Consider the following 12239-nt stretch of genomic DNA (forward strand, 5'->3'; position numbering starts at 1 on the left):
CTCCCCAAGCTTGAGCAATACTTTCTCCTTCGCGAGGCCAAAAACTATATATATAATTACGATCACGATGAACCAGATGCATAGGATAAAACTTCTGATGAAATTCCAATTTCAATCGGTTGTAGTTCCATGATCCAATATCATCACATAGTCTAAAGCATGTCAATGCCTTTCCCTTCAAAGATAAAGGGAAGACCTTCTTCTTGATAACATCCTCGGGCATACCTGCAAGATTAAATAATCCACATAGATTAGGTGCATATCGGGATGTAATGTTCCATATCCTGTAAAAGGATTAGCTAGCAGTTTCTCTATCATTCGCGAAGGAATTTCAAAGTAAACATTTTCAGTAGGTTTAGTAGGTTGAGGAGCAAATCTTTGCTCTACTGGTCGGGGTGAAGATACCACGAACAAGCCCCTCAAAGGATTATTTTCCATAGTAACAAGTGAGAGTAAATTTCAGCACACTATATAAATTTTTCTTACCAAATTCCACCTACCAAAGGCGCTTCACTCCCCGGCAACGGCGCCAGAAAAGAGTCTTGATGACCCACAAGTATAGGGGATATATCGTAGGTCCTTTCGATAAGTAAGAGTGTCGAACCCAACGAGGAGCAAAAGGAAATGACAAGCGGTTTTCAGTAAGGTGTTCTCTGCAAGCACTGAAATTATCGGTAACAGATAGTTTTATGGTAAGGTAATTCGTAATGGGCAACATGTAACAAAAGTAAACAAGGTGAAGCAAGGTGGCCCAATCCTTTTTGTAGCAAAGGACAAGCCTGGACAAACTCTTATATAAAGGAAAGCGCTCCCGAGGACACATGGGAATTATCGTTAAGCTAGTTTTCATCATGCTCATATGATTCGCGTTCGTTACTTTGATAATTTGATATGTGGGTGGACCGGTGCTTGGGTACTGCCCTTCCTTGGACAAGCATCCCACTTATGATTAACCCCTCTCGCAAGCATCCGCAACTAAAAAAGAAGAATTAAGGTAAACCTAACCATAGCATGAAACATGTGGATCAAAATCAACCCCTTACGAAGCAATGCATAAATTAGGGTTTAAGTTTCTGTCACTCTTGCAACCGGTCACCTACTTATTACCTCCCAATGCCTTCCCCTAGTCCTAAGTAATGGTGAAGTGTCATGTAGTCGACGTTCACATAACACCACTAGAGGAAAGACAACATACATCTCATCAAAATATCGAACGAATACCAAATTCACATGACTACTTATAACAAGACTTCTCCATGTCCTCAGGAACAAACGTAACTACTCACAAATCATATTCATGTTCATAATCAGAGGGGTATTAATATGGATAAAGGATCTGAACATATGATCTTCCATCGAATAAACCAACTAGCATCAACTACAAGGAGTAATCAACACTACTAGCAACCCAGAGGTACCAATCTGAGGTTTTCAGACAAAGGTCGGATACAAGAGATGAAATAGGATTTGATAGGAGATGGTGCTGGTGAAGATGTTGATGGAGATTGGCCCCCTCCCGCTGAGAGGATCGATGGTGATGACGATGGTGATGGTTTCCCCCTCCCGAAGGGATGTTTCCCCGACAGAATAGCTGCACCAGAGCCCTAGATTGGTTCTGCCCAGGTTCCGCCTTGAGACGGCGGCGCTTCGTCCCGAAAGCTTCATTCTGATTTTTTCATGGGCAAAAGACACCTTATACCAGAATATGGGCATCGGGGGGTTCCAGGTGGCCCACGAGGCAGGGTTGCGCCCAGGGGGTAGGACGCGCCCTCCACCCTCGTGGACAGGGGGTGGCCCCCTCTGGTGCTTTCTTCGCCCAATATTTTTAATATATTCCAAAACTAACTTTCGTGAAGTTTCAGGACTTTTGGAGTTGTGCAGAATAGGTCTCTAATATTTGCTCCTTTTCCAGCCCAGAATTCCAGCTGCCGGCATTCTCCCTCTTCATGTGAACCTTGTAAAATAACAGAGAAAAGGCATAAGTATTGTGACATAATGTGTAATAACAGCCCATAATGCAAATAAATATCTATATAAAAGCATGATGCAAAGTGGACGTATCAACCACCGCAAGGGGCCAAGCCTCGCGAGGCGGACGACACCAGGACCTCCCCGGGGGCGGCCTCGCTAGGCTGGCTCCTGAGGAGCGGAGATATCTATGCAAGGCGCTCCTCACGAGGTTCACATGACGTGAGTCATGATGACCAAGGCCAGGCGGGCGCCAGCGGGCGTAGTGTACCAGTTTCCTCTTTGGTGCTAAAGAGGCAGGCGCAGACGGGAGTCCCGAGGCATCAGAGAAAGGTTTCCGTATCGATGCAACGAGACCAAGACCAGTAGGACGGAGGTCATCGCGGAGCCCACGGCAGCGTCACCACCAGATCCTTTGGCAGACAAAGACCACCTTTTCTCAGGATAGCTCGTACAAGTTGTCTCCCTTCTAAATTGGTCGTTGTGGGATTCCTTCCTGGCTACACATTTGGGAAGAGGACCAAGGCCACTATAAATAGGACTAGCCAGCACCGTAGGAGGCATCTCATCTTGGGTCGAATCACATTCAGATCATCCACACACCGACCAGCTCATAGAGCTCAAGAACACCTCTCCTCCCGAGGCTATTTACCCACTGTACTAGTTCATCTTTAGCCCTCGAGGCAATCCACCACCACCACACTGGAGTAGGGTATTACACCGCAACGGTGGCCCAAACCAGTATAAATCTCTGTGTCTCGTGTTATTTGGGTTCGTCGAGCTAGGCCATGGGATCGTTGAGCAAGCGAGCTAGGGAGAGGGAATCCTTCATGCGCACCCCAGAGTTTGAACCTTACAAGGGTTTGCCGGAACCCAGAATCCGACATTTGGCGCGCCAGGTAGGGGTGCGTCGAAGCTTTCCCTCCATCGATCCGCGCTCCACCGTTCCGCCAGTTCCATGGCTGATGCTCGTCGAGCCCGCGCTGAGCGCCGGGCCGCACTCAACGCTCGCGTCGGCCAGACGGCGCCCGTCGGGGGTCCTCCCAGTCGCTCTCCATCACCTACTGCCAACGCCGCCACTGGCCCTGTGGGAAATGAGAAGCAGGCTTCATTGCTTCACCCCTCCGTGCGGCGGGACGGACGCACGGCCACCCCGTCGCCGACTCCGGCCGGCTCGTCGTCTCACGCTCGCCGCGGGCCCATGGACGCACAGGCCGCGTTGCTCACGGCACGCGAGCTCCTGCGCTACCACCCCGTTGACGACCTCTACGAGGACTGGCTAGACCGCATCGCTGAGCTCGTCAGTGCCGCAGGGGGCTCCCCCGAACCGTCCCTCTCGCTGCCTCGTCTGCCTCCCGCTGCGGGCGACGTGGCCCACGGAGCGCCTCTGCCACCTGCACGCCAAGACGTCTCCCTCGCACCAAGACGTGCGGCCCCACGACGTGACCCACCGCGAAGGGCGCCCGCGCGTGAAGAAGGAAGCTGCTAGGAGGTCCCACGGCTGCAACATGATGCTCCTGCACTCCCAGCACCACCACGTCATGACCGTGCGCCACCCGCGGTGGCAGCGCGCGGACACCAAGATCAGGTTCTGCCCCCGCGACGGGCTCCAGTGACTACGGCAGGCTGCCACGCATTCATACCTGAGCTATGTAGCGTCATCTGGCCCGGGAAGTTCAAGCCTGACCTGCCTCCACGCTACGACGGCACCCCCGACCCTGCTGAGTTCCTGCAGCCCTACGAGCTAAGCATCGAGGCGGCCAACAGCGATGAGAAAGTCATGGAGAACTAGTTCCCCATGGCCCTCAAATATGGCGTGCGCTCGTGGCTCCTGAACTTGCCCGCGGGATCGATCTCCTCCTGGGGCGAGATGCGCGAGCGTTTTGTTGCCAACTTCCAGGGCACTCGCGACCGCACCGCAGGCCGCGGGTGACCTACAGCGCATCAAGCAGCTTCCAGGGGAAACCCTGCAGAAGTACATCCAGCGCTTCAACAACGTTCGCCTCAAGATCCCCACACTACTAGGAAAAGGGCTATAGATGAAATGGCCACTAATGGCGCACCAGACATGTGGTGCGCCACTACTATATAGCAGTGGCGCACCAGACACACGGCGCGCCACTAGTAACAATTTTTTTTTATTTTTCCAAACATACTAATGGCGCACCAGGGCATAGTGCGCCATTACTAGTTCTAACTAGTAATGGCGCACCAGCCACATAGTGCGCCACTACTATATTTTTTTATTTTTTTTGCAAAACTACTAATGGCGCACCGGGGTATAGTGCGCCATTACTAGTTTAAACTAGTAATGGAGCACTGTGCCCTGGTGCGCCATTAGTGTATATTTTTTTTTTTTGCAAAACTACTAATGGCGCACCACCAGCAGGTGCGCCATTAGTAACCAGGGTTACTAATGGCGCATTTGTAGGTGGTGCGCCATTAGTAACTTGGGACCAGCTAGATATTTTGGACAACCACACCTACCCACTCACTCCCCACTTCATTCTCTCCACCTCCTCCTCCAAGCTTGTCTCGGCTGCCTCCTCCTCCTCACCTCATTTGCACCATAGATTCATCCAAATTAAGTGGTTAAATTACCTTTTTTGATAGGTAAGTAAGGACGAAGCTATCTTTATGTTGTTCTCCCTCCAACAGCGTGCACATGCACTTTTTATGGCCTAGCTAGATCTATGTATGTTTGTGGTGTTGCATATGTTTGTTGTGTTGCATATATATTTGTGTTTGCAGGTACCGGTATTTGAAATGCGATAGTTGCCAATATTTTGCCGGAATGTTGATTCATTTCCGTTTCCGCGAGAATTTTGGCACTATGCATTCTTTTTGGTCCTATTTTTAGGGAAAGTCATGCCAAATTTTTTTCTTGGTTCTAAAATATCGTTTTGCTCTACCCCGTAGGCGACCATGGTCCGCACGATGACCGAAGGCATCGTGAATAGGTTTTTTAGCTCCGCGAAGGCCGAGATGCTTCAAACGAACGAGACGGAGCTAAGATGTCCGTGTCGAAGATGCAAGCTGAAGAGCCTTATTGCGGACCCGGATTCCGGGCAGGTGCGGGACCACCTGCTCTTGCGTGGTTTCATGGATGGCTATCAGTGGCAAGGTGATGAAGATGACTATGAAGTCGTCCATGGGGGCCGGGCAAGAAATGAGGAAGGGCAGCAAGACAACCACCGCGGCTCGGGCGGGCGAGAAGACGAAGAATCTCCAGGACATGATCACGACAGTGATGCTGTACACAGTCATCATGTAGAAGATGTCGGACATGATGATGAGGAAGATGTCGGAGCAGATGAAGGGCATGATCATGAAGATGAAGATGCCGGCGGAGCAGACGACGATGGACCATCGAAGGGCTGGGTGCAGGACCCTCATATTCAAGAGTTGCTTCTCAAGCAGACGGATAACGCAAGAGCTGCCGCCCGAGAGAAAGCCAAGCTGGATCAACTGGAGATAGACGCGGTTACTCCATTGTATGAAGGATGCAGGCCCGAGGATACCTTCCTGAAAGTAACGCTCATGGCTCTGGAGATGAAGGTAAAACACAAAATGACGGACGCATGCTTCGACGAGAACATGTCATTCTGGCACGAACGTCTTCCCAAGGGGAACAAGTGCCCGAATAGTTTTGAGGAGGCGAAGAAAATCGTGTGTCCTCTGGATTTACCGCACGTGAAATACCATGTGTGCATGAACAATTGCATCATTTATCGGGACGAGCACGCGGAGTCTACCATATGTCCGGTGTGCGTCACTCGATACAAGAAGAGGAAGAAAGCTCCTCGAAAAGTGGTGTGGTACTTTGCGATCACTCCTCGTCTGCAGCGGTATTTCGCGGACCCTAAGGTAGCAAAGCTCCTGCGTTGGCACGCGGATAGGGAGGAGAAGAAGCGAGAAGATGACGCAAATGATCCGGAGATAAATAAAAAAGACAAGATGTTGAGTCACCCTAAGGATGGGAGCCAGTGGCAAGCGTTGAACTTCGAACACCCAGAATTTCGGATGGATACAAGGAACATCGTGCTGGGCACGAGCACCGATTGAGTCAATCCGTTTGGCAGGCAGAGAAGCACACATAGCACATGGCCTGTGTTTGTGTGGATGTACAACCTTCCCCCCTGGTTGTGCATGAAGAGGAAGTACATTCACATGAGTATGCTAATTGAAGGGCCGAAACAACCAGGGAACGACATCAATCTGTATCTGGGGCTGCTGAGAGAGGAGCTAGACACGTTGTGGAAAACGCCAGCCAATACGTGGGATGCCGCAGAGAAAGAATATTTCCCTATGAGAGCCGCACTGCTCACGACGGTGCACGACTATCTCGGTTACGGATATCTCGCGGGGCAGGTGGTCCACGGATTTTCTGGATGCGTCAGGTGCATGGATGACAGAACATATCGCCAGCTAGATAGAGATCCCGGGTCTTCGAAAATCATGTTCATGGGACATCGAAGGTGGCTTCGCTACGATGACCCGTGGAGGAAACGCAAGGATCTGTTCGATGGTGAAACCGAACCCCGAAGACGCCCACGTAAGAGGCGCGGCGAGGAAATAGATGAGCTGTTGAAAAATTGGAAAGATTGCCCACTGCCGGGAAAGAACCAAAAGGCACCAGAGCCGGGAAAGAAGCGAAAGGCGCCAGAGCCGCTCCTGAAGGTATGGAAAACGAGGTCTATTTTCTGGGACTTGCCGTACTGGAAGATCCACCGCAGGAGGCTGAAAGCAGTAGCGCGGGGTCGTCTCAGAGCTCCCCTTTCAACACCCCTTTAAATAGGGCGTTGACCGTAATGAAAAACAAGGATAAGCTCAGTAAGCCGTCGTCAGCTGGTCATGTGGCCGGCAAAGGCTTGTCCACAAAATGGTCGTCATACTATACCGCTGGTGGGCGAAAGGAGAAAAAGACTAGCTCAGAAAGCCAGTCGCGTGAGGTTCAAGAACTCAAGGCACAAGTGGCGCGGATTCCGGAGATTGTCCAAGAGCAAGTGCAACAACAACTGGGAACGACGCTCACCGCCATGGTGCCTACCTTGATTCAGGGGCTGACGACGTGGATTGCGGGCGGCCAATAGGGGCCTCCCCCGGTTCCCAGCTTCACGGCCAGCAACTCACACAACGCGCAGGCGGCGCCATTGGTGTCTCCGGCGGAGGCGGTATTCATGTCTCCGGCGCCGGCACGGGCACTGGAGCTTAATGCACCCGGGTGTACGCCGGCCGGCACCTCGCCAGCAAGCGGCCCCTCTGTCAGTTGCACGCCCGCCGTTGGCGGTGCCTCGACATTAGCCGAGCTCGACGGCATCACGGTAACTAACCCTCTCGGCCGATGACTTCATCTCCTTGCCTTTGACTGGGCATCCCTGACGCCCTACATGTTTTCGCAGGCCGCCGCCGACGTTCCTTGCACTCTCCTGCACTTCGTGGGTGCCGAGTTGGTCGATGTCGCCAAGGGCAGAATCGTTCCACCGGGCAACCGCGTGTTCCACGGTAATCCGATGCCACCCACCTTGTATAGGGTTGAATTGGTTTGGGTGCTGCCAGGCTGCGACGAGTTGTTACCTCTGATTCTACCCGCTGGGGCCGACGAAGATGATGTGATGACCCTCAGCGCCTGCGTAAGCTGGCCCCTGCTTTGGCCGAAGAGCCAGATTCGTTTCGGGGCGGGGGACACCACCCCACAGACAAGACCGCCAGTCGTGCCAGCGCCAAGCCATGGCAAGAACGCCGCAACGCTACCGGACATGCCGGACATCCCTATGGCACAGGATCCGGACATGCATATGGCACAGGATCCGGACGACGACGACAACGACGACGGTACATTTACCAACGTCGATAAGTACTTTGCCGAACATGGGTACGGTGACGAGTTCTGTGGGCCTCCTTCTCAAGAACCCAACCCTGAAAAAGACGACCGCGATCTAGCTAGTACGGCGGAGAAACCCAATTGCAACAGGCGTCGTCTGGCGTTCAGTTCTCAGGAGACGCCTCCAGCTGCCGCCTTCACCGAGCCTCAGATAGCTGAGGTGCGAAATATTATCATCCCCAACACGCTCAAGAAGGAGGTCTTTGAGCAGAACTCGATCCCATTACAGCAGATCAAGAAGAAGGGACGGAAACGAAAGACTAACAAGGGCGCCGGTGCGAGCCTGCCGGCACCGAGCATGATCCGTGCTCAGGACGGGCCACCTTCACCTAAGCATATCTCGAGGAGGGTGCATGTGGCGGGTAGGGCGATGCTACCGACAAATATGCTCAATGTTGCAACCGGTGCTATGCGGAATCTGCATGACAGTGTTCTTTCTTTGGAGAAGCGGCATCTCAGAGAGAATGATGTGGCATACCCGGTTTTCGTGGCCAAGGTGCCAGAGGGCAAGGGCTTTGTGGATAGCGCCGTCGGGGGTACGATCGTCCTGCGGTTTGATGACATCTTTGCTATGTTTAACCTTCATCCGCTGCACTACACCTTCGTTCGGCTGTTTTCGCTGAGTATGGAGATGCGGATCGTTAGGGACAAGACCCCGGACATTGTGATAGTTGACCCCTTCTACATGCGTGCCAAGATCTTGGGCAGCACTGGGGACCGGCAAGTCGCGAGTTCACACCTCGAAGGCGTCATTCTGGCAAAACCCAGATAAGGATAACTTCCTCGTGCCTTACTTTCCCGAGTAAGTCATCCCCTAACCGCCCCGTAACATATGATTTCTTTGATTTCGATCGTTCTTTTTTTTCTAACATTCCGTGTTCTGTGCAGTGACACACATTGCACACTCATCCTCTTAAGCCCGAAATATTCCATGGCCACGTATTTCGACCCGGACCATGACTCCAAGATAGACTACACAAATATCAATAAAGTTCTTGATGATGCTCTCCCCGGCTACGCCGCATCTGGAGGCACCTTTAAGAGGCCAGTTCGTAGGTACGGCAGGCACGTGTTCACCCACAATACGACGTTTCCTTGCGTCAAGCAGCCGCCTGGCGGTCAGAAGGATGCCTACTACGCCCTCCATCACATGCGGGCGATCTTACGGGACCATAATCACCTTCTGCTACCAAATAATCTCAAAGATTGGGCCGCAAGCTTGGCGGCAATCCAGGACGCGGACATCCGACAAGAATTCTTTCGCATCCAGTCGGAGTTTGCAGAAATCATCCATCAAGATGTCCTTCATACCTCGGGGCAGTTCTACCTCAAATATCAACCGTCCAACAGTGAGATAGACACAACACTACAAATGCAGGCTGACAACGCCGGCGACTTCATGACCATCACGAAAGACGGCGGCTTCATCCACGCTCCGGTCCCATGAGTCGAGTCGAAAGTAGTGATGCTATGTGTAGTTCTGAAACATCGATTAGCTCATGTTGTAATTAAACTTTAATGAACTTGTATGTCTCTTTGGTTTGGACAGTCATTCAACTTAGATGTAATCGATGCTATTTATTAGTAGGACCATGAATCGTGCTATTAATGTCTTGCTTTTCTCTTCCGATCCTTTTGTTGCATACTTATATATTGCTTATGTATTGTCTGTTGTTTGGCTAGTGCATAGAGATGCCGTCGTATGTTGTGTACAAGGGTAAGGTTCCCGGAGTCTACGATGACTGGGAGGAGTGTCGGAGACAGGTTCACCGTTTCAGCGGTAAAAGTTACAAAGGGTACACCACTAGGGCAGAGGCGGAATCTAGATACGCGCGCTATCTAGCAGGAGAGAGGAGGGAGCGTTGGAGGAACCGGATGAAGACCATTTTCATCGCGATGATGCTCATCATGATGACCGCAGCTCTCTTCTATGTGATGGTAGTTTAGATGATCGATATCGACTTGTAATGTGAAGACAAACTCGCTACTCGCGGTCTCGAGACTTGTAATGTTCTATCTTTGTTCGGTCTTTTGAATTCGGAGACTAATATGATGAATTGTATTCGGAGACGAATCTTCTATTGTATTCGATGAATCTGCTGTTGCTGTGTGGTGCTGTCTATATTCTGTCCAATAATATATTTTGTAACCTGTGCAAATATCAGAATTGAAAAAAAAATCCCTAATATTCATACTAATGGCGCATCACCCCAACGTGCGCCATTAGTATGCCAAAGGATACTAATGGTGCATCACCCCACAGTGCGCCATTAGTATGGCAAAGCACATGTGTAAATATCACCCCCTGGGAGGCACACTACTGGCGCATGTTGGTCTATACTAATGGCGCATGGCGTGACGCGCCATTAGTATACCAGATACTAATGGTGCACCAGTGGTGCGCCATTAGTATTTAATACTAGTGGCGTGGTACTAGTGGCGCACCAGTAGTGCGCCATTAGTAGGCAAAACTGGTGGGCCACTAGTAGGCCTTTTCCTAGTAGTGCCAAGGTGACGGACGAGGCCATCATCTCCACGTTCTCCGACGGTGTCCGCGACGTCAAGATGAAGGAAGAGCTCCCCATCCACGAAGACCTGTGCATGGCTCTGGAGATGTTCAACCTAGCAACCAAGTGCGCGAGAGCTGACGAGGGGCGCCTCTCCCTCCTCGAGCTTCCAGCTGCAGACCCAGAAGACAAGAAGGCCCAGGCCAAGGATGTGAAACTCAAGGGAGCGGCTGTGCTCGCGATTGAGCCACAGACGAGACGTGGTCGCGACAACCCGGAGTCATCCAAGGGCAGCCGCCCGTTCTGCGCCTTCCACAACGTACACAGCTACAACACCAGCGACTGTCAGGAGCTCAGGGCCATCCATGATGGGCGCTTCAGTCGATGCCTCGAGCGCAATGATCGAGGCTATGGCCGAGGAGGAGGACGAAGTGGAGGACGCTGGGACGACCGCGGCCCCGGCCAGGAGTGGCGCGACCAGCCTCGTGAGGACCGCTGGCAGGACCAGCCTCGCGAGGGCACTTGGAGGGATCAGCCTCATGAGGACTGTCCTCAAGGCAAGGCTGGCCTCCCTTCACTGCCACCGCCACCGAGGAGGAACGACGACCATCACCAGGACGAGGGGGATGGGGGCTTCCAGGAGCCGCGCACCATCGCCTGCATTTTGGGCGGCGCTCAGGCCCCAGCCTCCCAACGCATCTTCAAGCAATTTGCCTGTGAGGTGAACGCGGCCCTCCCCAGGCTCGACGCCATGCACCCACTCAGCTTGTCCAGGTGCATCATTACCTTCAGCTCGTCCGACCAGCTCACGTGCGCAGCAACTGCCGGCGCCCTCCCAATGCTCTGCTCACCCATCATTAGCAACGTCCAAGTCACCAAGACCCTCACCGGCGGTTGCGCAGGACTCAACGTTCTCTCCATCGACATGTTCGACTGCCTCCAAGTGCCATATGATCAGCTGCAGCTCACCAAGCCCTTCTCAGGACTGATCGACGGCTCCACCACCCCGATAGGGCAGATCCGCCTCCCTGTCACCTCCGGCAAGCGCGACAACTATCGCACTGAGCTCATCGACTTCGACGTCGCCCACATTCGCCTTCCCTACAACGCTATTCTCGGGTATCCGGCTCTGGCCAAGTTCATGGCGGTGACTCACCACAGCTACAACGTCCTCAAGATGCCAGGGAGCGGCGGCGTCATCACGGTCGCATGCGAGGAGAAGGACGCGGTGTGCTCTCTCAAGCGTGCCTACCAGGCCGCAGCGGCCGAAGACCCAGACAACTAAGCCATCATCTACCCTCCTGAGGCCATCCCCAAGAAGAAGAAGCAGCTGCTCCATCAGGGGCCTCAGGAGAGCGGCGTCTCCAGCGGCACCACCTTCGGACCTGCGCCTACGGATGGGGCGCCTCCCTCCCTCACATGGGAAGGCGCGCCCGGGGCCCTCCTTGGGCTGGGCTCGGGGGCTCTCTTCTGCAGGGCCTCAGACCTAGCCAACGTCACGAGCGAGGCGCTCGGCCACCACATGGAGGCGTGCTTCGCCGCACGCTTCCCGCATCAGAGCATGAGGCACGGTGTACCTGGTGTCGATGTCAAAACCGGCGGATCTCGGGTAGGGGGTCCCGAACTGTGCGTCTAGGTTCGATGGTAATAGGAGTCGGGGGACATGATGTTTACCCAGGTTCGGGCCCTCTTGATGGAGGTAATACCCTACTTCTTGCTTGATTGATCTTGATGAATATGAGGATTACAAGAGTTGACCTACCACGAGATCGTATTGGCTAAACACTAGATGTCCAGCCTGTATGATTGTGATTGCCTCTACGGACTAAACCTCCGGTTTATATAGACACCGGAGGGGCCTAGGGTTGTACAGAGTCGAT

This window comes from Aegilops tauschii, chromosome 1, assembly GCF_002575655.3.
Source record: "Aegilops tauschii subsp. strangulata cultivar AL8/78 chromosome 1, Aet v6.0, whole genome shotgun sequence".
NCBI lineage: Eukaryota > Viridiplantae > Streptophyta > Magnoliopsida > Poales > Poaceae > Aegilops > Aegilops tauschii.